Genomic DNA, 10,586 nt, shown 5'->3' with positions numbered 1-10,586 from the left:
ATTATATAAAAAATCTATGTCTTGAATCCACCGTTAACTGTTCCTCTCACAACAATCAGAAAGACCACGCCAAAAAAGGAGACTGTAGTGGACATAGACAACCCATGCACACACACCAGCGTACATGGAAATACATTTGCCATGGCAAATACATAAAAACGAGAAAATTACAAATGTAATAACACATGAACGAATAAAGAAATACACGTATTATTATTGTCGATTTCTGATAACTAATCACTTATAACAACAATGAAGATGAGTAGCCTAATTATACTGATTAATAATTAATCATGATAATTAGGTCACGTCTTTTGAAAGTAAAAATGTGAGAAATAATGTAGGCAAAATATTGATTTGTTTTTTCACTCTCACCGTCTAGGGGCTGTATGGCTGGTCATTTGCACCATACTAGCGCTGCCTCCCACGGGGTATTGTCCCTGTTCTGCTCTGCGGTCTCCCTCTCCATCCCACAGTTAGCGCAGCTGTTACGATTAATCATAGCCATCACCAGCCATGCTGCACGGCGCCCTTCCATCAAGGCTGATCAGACCCAATTCACCTAGATTAAATCAGTCACACACATTTTAGATTTAGTTTAAATCTCAATGGACATAATAGGGCCTGACAATCTCTGTAAAAAAGACATCATCCTAGTTGAGAAACCATTTGACATTTTAAAGTGATAGTGCTGAATGCAGGAGAAAATTGTAGTAGCCGAATTCATTGGTTGTTAAATGGGCTACAGCAAAATTAGCTTCACGGATCTCTTTTTATGTCCTTATAAATTTAACCACCACTACTTGTAAGGGCCATGCCCAAAACAACGCTCAGTACTGCCCTCAAGTGAGATAACTTATGTAGGACAGGGAGGATACTCCGTTGTTATGTTCCACATTATGATAGAAGTCTAGACGCCTTTATTGTATAAAGTGCACGTTTCGAAATCAAACATGCATAATTAAATCAAAGATGAATGAACTGATAATGGCAGCATATGTAAGGATGTATGACTTGCAGAATCCTAAATCACATTTAATACCCCCCTTTTCCCAGGATGGATATTTTCATCACCCCATTTCAACCTGCCAACAACCATCACCCAACCAACAATGCAGCAGCAAAACCCTGTACTCTGGAGGGAATGTATCTCAATATTTTTCTTCCTTTTGTTATGTGGTGGGTTATAATGTAAAAGGATGAGAGAACTTATGGTTTTGAACATACAGTCATAAAAACTGCCTGAGTTTCACCCAAAGTATTTTGACTGACCCATAATAGACAGGTCGTAAGAACCAACCTCAGTCTTTTATGACAGTGTCTCAATCTCTTACCTCCAAACGCCTACAGGAGGATTACCCTGACACATCGCTATGGGACAAGCTCCAGCAGCACAACCCTCCACCAACACAAATACATACATATACAGAGGATTTCAACGGCTCCAACATCCTCCACACATACACACTGTACTGTACAGGCCAGGAGAGAGACGCCAGAGGCAAGGTGCCACGGACACAGTGCCTTCAGCTGAGACCTCATCTCCCCTCCAATGGACTGCCTGGGGAAAGGAGCATGCGCTCTACTCTGTCTCTTCCCTAGTGTCTTCGTTCTGGTATAGGATCCCAGAGAGACCAGTACAAGAGGACACACTGTGTATGTGGCCATTTTGTATCTCCCTAGTCTCCACCAGGCCTGTGGTTGGTCTATGGCTGCCCCCAGTGGAGTGGAGGACTGAGGTCATGTTTTGTAGCATCACAATGTATTAATGGTGTGTTGTCGTTGTCCCAGGACAAATGTAAGCACATAAATGTGTCAGCAAATTAGACAGCGTTTGCATGTTGTTAATTGAGTGAAAATCAGTGTCACATATTGGGATTGTTAATCTCAAGAGGTGAATGTCGTTGAGGAAATGTATTTAACACACGCACACACACGCAGGCACGCATTATTGCATTCCTCCATAGGAGGTTGGTGGCACCTTCATTGGGGAGGACGGGCTTGTGGTAATGGCTGGAGAAGAATTTGTGGAATGGTATCAAATACATCAAACACATGGATTCCATGTGTTTGATGCCATTCCATTTGCTCCGTTCCAGCCATTATTATGAGCTGTCCTCACCTCAGCAGCCTCCACTGCATTCCTCCTCTCTCTTCCCAGTCTACACTCTCATCTCCTCTTTCCTCCATTTGATCTTCTTTACCAACAGCGACAAAAATAGCAGGAGGAAAGTCATCAGATTATCTACTGTTCAGAAGCAGAGGCCAAATGACGTCACTGCTGCAGTTTGCTCCAGGTGGCTTATCAGAAGTGCTGAGTGGCTTTGTTCTCTCTGACGTCTTTCTCGAAACAGGGTCCACTCTCCATTTCTCCCCACTTCTTTATTTGTATCGTTGGGAAAATGAAAACTTGTCTGTGAGTTACCCTAGCTATAAATCACTTGTCAGTAGAACTCACCATTAATGATAATGTGGAAAACCTCAAGCTGCAATTCAGTGCACCTCCCAGGATTCCTAAATGATTCATGTGATTCCATTTCTATTTAGTCAACCCGGCACATACATTACATACATTATACATGTTTGTGAGATTCAGTCTCTGTGTGTGTGTGACTGTGAAAGTGTGTGACAGTGTGTGTGTCGTTGTGAATGTGTGCAGTATGTACAGTCCTGTATATAAGTACGCTTGAGCCGATACCCAGCTGTAAGATGTAGATAGTCTCAGCTGGTACCGTACTCCTGGCTGACTGCACTCTGGAACGCTCGGCATCGGCGTGCTGAGAGACCCTTCTCAGGAGAGGCACTCTCTCTGTTGCCAGGAAGGAGGAACAACCCCCCTCATATACACACACACACACACACACAAACCATACACACACACGTCATCCATATCATAGATTAGCTGCACTTAAAGAAGGCAAGCCCCCCTGTTCTGCCAGTCTTCTTTGTGGCTCAGTAGGCGCTCTGGCTGCAGGCAGACTTATCTTTTTGTCACGCTCATGCAGAGGAGGAGAGGAGACCCCGAGCATACCCCTTCCACTCTCAGGCAGACATCCGCCACATGAGTGATGTAGATGGGGCGGCAGGTAGCCTAGTGGAGTGTTGGGTCAATAACCGAAAGGTCGCTGGCTCAAATCCCCGAGCCGACTAGGTGAAAAGTCTGTCGATGTGCCCTTGAGCAAGGCACTTAACCCTAATTGCTCCTCCTGTAAGTCACTCTGGATAAGAGTGGCTGCTAAATGCAGCAGAAAGCTGTAACGATATAGTGGATACAGTACATTCTGGGGAGAATACTGTTATGGTAGTACTAACTTCACCAACTGTATTGATGATTGTTTATATCTGCAACACCCCCTTTTTCATGTTGTCTTAGCCCTAAAACTGTTATAAAAAGGTACATAATATGGCTGCAGCCAGTAATAGCATGCTTCAGACATTGCTGTTATTACTCTGGGTGCAAACTGCAAAGCATCCATCTACTCTTCAGAGGATGTCTAATGACAGACTGGGGCTATTTATAAAGTTCACTCTTCTGAATCATGACTCTGCGTTCAGCGCTTTGAGTCAAGACAAAGGGAAGCCCACAAATCATATCATGAGGAGTGTACACATAGCCTTTTCTCTCAATGGATCTAAATGCCAAGCCAGTCATTAAACAACGGGTTTTAGTATAAAATGTTTATTGTATACTGTGCTGTGCTCTTTGGCTGTATGTATAAAGATGATCCACTATCCGATCAGTTGAAGGAGCTCGAACGAGACCAAGGATACCAGAGATTACGGAAAATGTATTAATAAATTCATCAATAATTTAAAGGGGAAAGAAGACTCATATTACTTTCATTACTACGTATGAATTACACAGTTGCAAAACTGTTTCAATTTCTAACATTGTCATTTTCTCAAAAATGTCCCAGTCAACAAAGTCAGACAAATCCTTATGGTATTACAAGACCTGTTTCAATAAACTGCTTTAGTGCTGTACTGGACACTGTAAAATGCATTTGTCTCTAGAAAGAAATGCAAAGTGCTGTGTCACTGTGCTTTGACTTTACCTCTAATATCCTAGATGTGAGGAGAGAGGGAGACTCTCCAGGAGTGATGTAATGACAGGGCTTCCTCTCCTCTGCCTTATGAATCCCTAGGGGTAATCACCATAGCAACAATATAAGACTAAGCACAAGACTGTTCAATGGTAGTGGAATTTCAGAATTTGGAATGTAACAATATAGTCCTATTAAACACACTGGTTAAATATAATAATGTTATTAAAACCGTCATAATTTAACGCCTCTCCATCTCGATGGTCCTTAAAACACATTGATGGAAGAGACCAGAAACACAAATAGACTTCAGAATCAATAAGCCCACGCGGAAAGGAATTCACTATCAACAGTCACCAGGAATTAACTATCAGCAGTCACCATTAAAACAACCAGATTCAGTTCTGTTAATTGACAGCCGCCCAAAACCTCACAGCTCAGGGGACGATGTGACCCAGGGACCTCTAGGTTAGATCTGTAATCACCCAGATGTCCACACTGAATGCCAGGTCCAGCTTCCTAGCCTGGCTCCTCACTCCTGCTCCTGGAGAGCTGCAGCTCTGCAGTGAAACACCTGATTTAGCTACTCAAGGTGTGGGAGATAATTTGGTTAGTTGGTGAATCAGGTGTTATTTGGCACTAAGCTTCGACAAAAAAACTGTACTGCAGAAACAACTCCTCAACCACAAAATACCTCTTCAGATCCAAATAAATCCCAAAGGGCTAGGGGCTAGGAGGTAGGGGATAGCCAGTTGTTTCTGGACCTGGCCCCATAACACACATTGAAGTTCCATCATGGCACACAGGGAATCCCCTGCTATCAGTAGCACTGATTCATCCCTGCCTCTCACTGACTGGGCCTGAGTCATGCAGCAGCAGAGCCAAACTAAACTTACATGAGTTCATAGATAATGGTTCCCTGCAGCAATGGAATAGTTTAGTGGTTGGTGTCTTAATTTATTCACTGTTTGTGCGGTTGTCAGAAATGCACATTTTATGAATGTGACCTTTTGAGTCAAATGTCACATTTCCATGGTCCATAATCTTTGACCTACGCAAACTTATGATGAATAAAATACTTTTTTTTTTACAAACTGTCCCTACTGACAGCTTGTTGGTCTACAGCAGTATATGTGTGTCCCTCTATCTGAGGTGAACTAGTCTGCTAGGCTACGAGGGTGGCTACTGCTGACACTGCTGCTGTTGCTGCAGTGATATGAATGCCCTTGTGCTTCTTTCTCCTTGTGTCCTGGCTCGGCTCCAGTGTCTGCTCCGTGGTCCCACCCTCCATGCTGCCTGCCCTGCTGTGGCTGTACATGGTCCAGGCTGCAGCGTGACTGAATCTCTCTGGATCTCCTCCCTCCTGTCCGTACACACTACAGCACAGGGACACGGAGAAGGACAGAGAATGTTTGACTATTGCAGCACTTAACCTTGGGTCTCTTTGAGGAGTTTGTTCACTCAGGGTGTCTACGTTGCCAACACTGCTTGCCTAGCAACACTTTACAGTATGTATAGGCTACCTTGTTTTCTTTCAGTATCCTGTATGGTATGTATACCACGTCCCCTAGCTGTACTCGTCATGGTACCTCAAGAGACAGCCCAGTAATAGTCTCTCTCTCCAACACAATTATGTTGAAATGACTCACATCCCAAGGGGAGGAAGATACATTCAGTCTCATTGAAAATGTATTGGAAAAACCTTCTGCTTTAGGGTGCACAATCGGATATAGAACTTATCTGTTGACAGAATACAGACTACAGGAAGGTCATTTTAGTCCAGGTTGCCCATGAGACTGAATGGAGACGGACTACCACTAATGAGGGGATTGTTCAAAGGAGGGAATTACATCATCTTATCCGGCAGCAAGAGAATGTGTTTTCATGCAGCATTTAACTAATGCAGGGAAGTGCATGATATCATCTGTGCCCTCTCCACTGGGCATTTCCTGGATATGCTACCGGATCTTGGCTGATAAGCTATTACTGTAATACAATTCAGTATGTCTTTGAATGAAGGTGTCCTTGAAAATCTCTTTGAACCATTACTGTCTTTGAATCATCCTCAAAGTAAACATTTCAAAGTACATATTTAGTATACTTCATCAACCAGTTATTGTGATTCTCTCTTTGCATTATGGACAGTAACATTTGTTGATTCTTTATAAAATATGCCATTTAGCAGACACTTTTATACAAAGCAACGTACAGTGACGCGTGCATACATTTTACATATGGGTGGTCCTGGGAATTGAACCCACTACTCTGGCATTACAAGCACCATGCTCTAACAACTGAGCTACAAAGGACCACAGGGTAACATGGTGATTTGACTTGTATGTGTGTGTGTGTGAGTGTGAGTGTGAGTGTGAGTGTGAGTGTGAGTGTGAGTGTGTGTGTGTGTGTGTGTGTGTGTGTGTGTGTGTGTGTGTGTGTGTGTGTGTGTGTGTGTGTGTGTGTGTGTGTGTGTGTGTGTAAGTGTGTATAGCTTGTGTGTGTGTGTGATTAAGCTGCTGAGAGTGGGCAGTAATAAGGCTGGTGTTGTCTTATAAGAGGAGGCTGTCAAGCGTGTGGCTGGTGCATTGCAGTGTCAATAGTGCTCTGTCTGGAACACACTGCTCCCTGCTCTCTGCTACCTTCCACACAAATAGATAGCCCTCCAGAGAATTACACAGGCCGTGATAGACATAAACTTATACTGCATATTCAATACGTCTAATTAAGCTAACACAAGCTGTATGTAAATGACAGGAAACTGATGCATCAAGAACAACCACTGGAGTTAATATTGAACGATAGCCACTAACTGCACCACATATTGTACTGCCGTACCGCAGCACTATATGTCAATGGAACAAAGGTCAGAAAACTGGGTTGCGCCACCAGACATTATCAGAAGAAAAGGCGAGCGCAAGTGGCAAAGATAAAAAGCCTTTGTTTCACTACTCATCAAAGTTATTCTCTCAACTCTCCTTTCACACTGCACGGTGGTATTGACTGATCAGGAGAAGAGGACCTGAAATCGATACCCCTCAGACTCCATTCACTGTTGTTGCCCCAGCCCACTTCTTCACCACCACATGATTAAAACACAGACAATTAGAGTGCTAGGTCCCTTCACGTTTTATTAATGTGAGATAGCTAATGCAATGTGAACTGAGTTTCAGAGACTGCATTAACAGTTTTGTAATGGGCCCCTCACTCATAAATAATGTCTGTGCTGTCATGGGGAACCTGGGAAAGCCTTTAAGAGACACATATGTGGCAGATCTATGTACGGAGCTGCAGGGGCAGCCTTGACGGTCCTCCTCTTACAATAGGGGCTGCTGCCAGCAGTAACCTTGATGAAGCCAAGTCTTACAAAAATCACCAGCTGGTCCTTCCTTAACCCTTTTAATTTGGCATGAACACAACCAGTCATGATGTTTTCATCTTAATGTCAAACAAATCACTTCAGAAAGTAGGCTGTGTGTGCACTCCAAAATGATTCCAGCATCCAAACAGTGCACTGCGCACTCGCGCCATTGGATGAATGGAAAGAGATATCTGTCACAAAACACCAAAAAGTGCAATGACATTTGCCGATTGTCATTGGGTCTACACTTTTGTAGCCTGAATTAATTGATGCGTCTTGCTGACAAAATTACCTTTTTTGTAGAAAGAAAAGTTGGGACACCTGAAAAGGGGCTGAGATATGGCACTGTCCTGGGATGACAAGTACAGGCACATGAAAAATGTTTAAATGACAGAGGTGGCACAGGGGTGGGGGTGTTCGCTTAATTTGGAATAAGCTTTTATTCTAATATTTACCACTGGATCAGTACAAATTCCATTTTAAAGAAATAGGAGAATGCATCAATTAGCATTATTTAGAGACCCCCTCCCAGTTAGGGGGACTCATGCCTCATTCAGGGAGTCTGAGACCCCCCTGGGCCCCCTGTAATTGGCACTCTGATCCAAGCGTCATTCTATTGTATTCTATTTATCCTGGTATCTCTCTTGACTTGAACTCTCACAGTCACACAATAATAATGTTTAGTTAATACCACCTACAAACGTGTTTTCATTAACTTTTCACTTGACATCATGTAAAGTGTTTTTGTGGGCTGGGAATTGTGGAATAAAGCAGACTATAACTTTCTATGAGTCATCACATCCCAATGGGGCAGTACCAGAGTCTACGAGGCGAGTTTACAAGGCTGTGAAATTGCACAAACTAAAGACAAACTCTCTGCACTCTCACAAGGAACACTAAAGACGTGCAAAGTGACATAATCATTGCCAAACGTCTGCCAAACTCATATATATATTTTTTATTACTATTAGAGATTCTGGAAGTCCCTGATTAAATCCTTGCACAGGGTGTCACAGTATAGTGCCCTGTTAGTGGGAGTCCTTCACAGTGGCTAGCTTTGTGAGTGTTACAGTGTTGTGACTGGGTGGCTGTGTTGTTTTCTGCCTGTATGAACTGTGGCCTTACATGTTCACTGCCTTCTGATGACTGAAAAAGCACCCCATATGAGAATGAAAAATCGAGTATTATTTAATTGAATCGATATGATGTAGCTCTCTTTCCTTGAATTAATACAAATGTATCTATTTTGAAATGCATTTGGGTATTACTTTCATAGCAGAAGCATTTTGAAGTTATGCATGAGATTATGTCAGATAACAAAATAGTAGTTTACAGTGTTAGGCCTACTGCATAATAAAAGCAGATAGTTATACATTTACATACTAAACACTGTTAACTGGGTCGTGCATAGTGAATGATAACCTGCATTTCACATGAATATACAATGATTAGCTATTAATTAAGTCCAAAACGCGTTCCCTTTAAAGCCCACGCTGCAGATAAGTGAGGAGTGGCAGGGCTACAGTGCGGGTGGAGAGAGCGCGTTTTCTCGCCCATTCTCCATCCCCAGTCTCTTTGTATGCATAACACTGCACACTGCAGGTTTGAAGCTTTAGGTTGCACCAGGCTAATGGCTACTACTGATCATTAGAAAGACTGAGACCTAGGGTAATTAAGCATGCCTTACCCCTAGCTAAACAGAGAACAAGGAAAGTGATGCTACTGATGCAGGTTCTGACACTGAGGAATTGCATAATCTGGCTCTCAATCCGGGGTGATTCTTCATGCATGTCATTTCAAATCAATGTCGGAAGATGCTGTTCTCTTTACAATGTATAACGAGGCGGCAATGCATGCATGGTTTTAATAACTATCCTCTATTCATGGACAAGCACAGTCATAGCCCCCTGCATGAGCATATCTGTGAGGATTCTGCGTTTTAAACATTGTAGCATATTCAATTACGGAGAAAATAATGCACGGATTGTGATTTTCTTATTGAGCACTTGTCAATAGCCTACGCATGACGTGTAACCCACTGGGCACAAACATCAATTCAACATCTTGTTTTGATTTACATTTGATTGAGTAGTCACATGTGAATTCAACGTGAAATCAACCAAAAACTTCACACTGTCATTTAGTTTAAAAGTTGGGAGAAAAAAATACGAAATTCCCTTAAATTGCTGACTTTTTGCAAATCCAATCAATTCGTTGATTCAACGTCATCACATTGACATTTTTGGTAGAAATTACGTGGAAATAACATTAATTCAACCAGTTTTTTCTTAGTGGGAATTTATTTAAAATGAATAGCCTACTTTTTAGTACTCAAACATGTAGTTAGTTGACTAGGTTTATTGTGATGAGTCATAGTTGCAGTTGGAGGTCTTTTTAAAATGAGAAAAAGATCGGAAAACTGGTAGATTATCCTTGCCTAATTACTAAAACCGTATCCATTAACACAATTTATTAACCCCGTTAGGTTTCTATCTTTCTCAGTGTTTGTCTGCATGTTGTCCTTATTTACATATGTGTTTTGTCATATCACACGTTGTAATACAAAACCGCCTCTTCGCCACCTCTCCTCCTTGCTTTTTTCTTTGCAGATGTTGCTACTGAGCACCGTATGAGGACCGTTACCTTTGCGGCTGTCTGATGCGGTCAACGTCATAGCGGCCAAGGACACTGCATGATGCATATGATTCTGCTGATTTTAGCACCTTTGGATATTACCAGAATTACCAGTCCTCCAGTACGGAACCTATCTCCTCCGTTTTTTGCCAATCGCCACCCTACGACAACCTGCGCGAGGAACGAAGACTGGGAGTGGGAGGCTAGGACACACCCGCATACTGTAGCTCTCCAAAACCGGTGCACGCGCGGTGATGCTGCAGACAGCAGGATAATCTGATTAACGGTCCCGAGTAGGAAATAGATGTTTGCTCTTCACGGGATCTAAAACATAGGAGGGATTTTTAGCCGTTGGCAATTTACCCCATTATATTAAGTGACAGATGGGAACAACAACTAACACCCAGTTTTGAACAAGGTGACTGCTGGTATGTATGGTTTTGAATGTCTGTTTGGTTTGCTATAGGCTACATCACTTTCATTTAGAAAAGTATACTTGACCTCTGCAGTAAAGAGGATACAGTAGATGACCATTGAACAAAATAGCAATTTGA

The sequence above is a fragment of the Coregonus lavaretus genome (genome assembly GCF_964263955.1).
Source record: "Coregonus lavaretus genome assembly, chromosome: 8".
In the NCBI taxonomy this organism is placed as follows: domain Eukaryota; kingdom Metazoa; phylum Chordata; class Actinopteri; order Salmoniformes; family Salmonidae; genus Coregonus; species Coregonus lavaretus.
The sequence above is the reverse complement of the archived record's forward strand: the minus strand, read 5'-3'. Positions refer to the sequence as shown.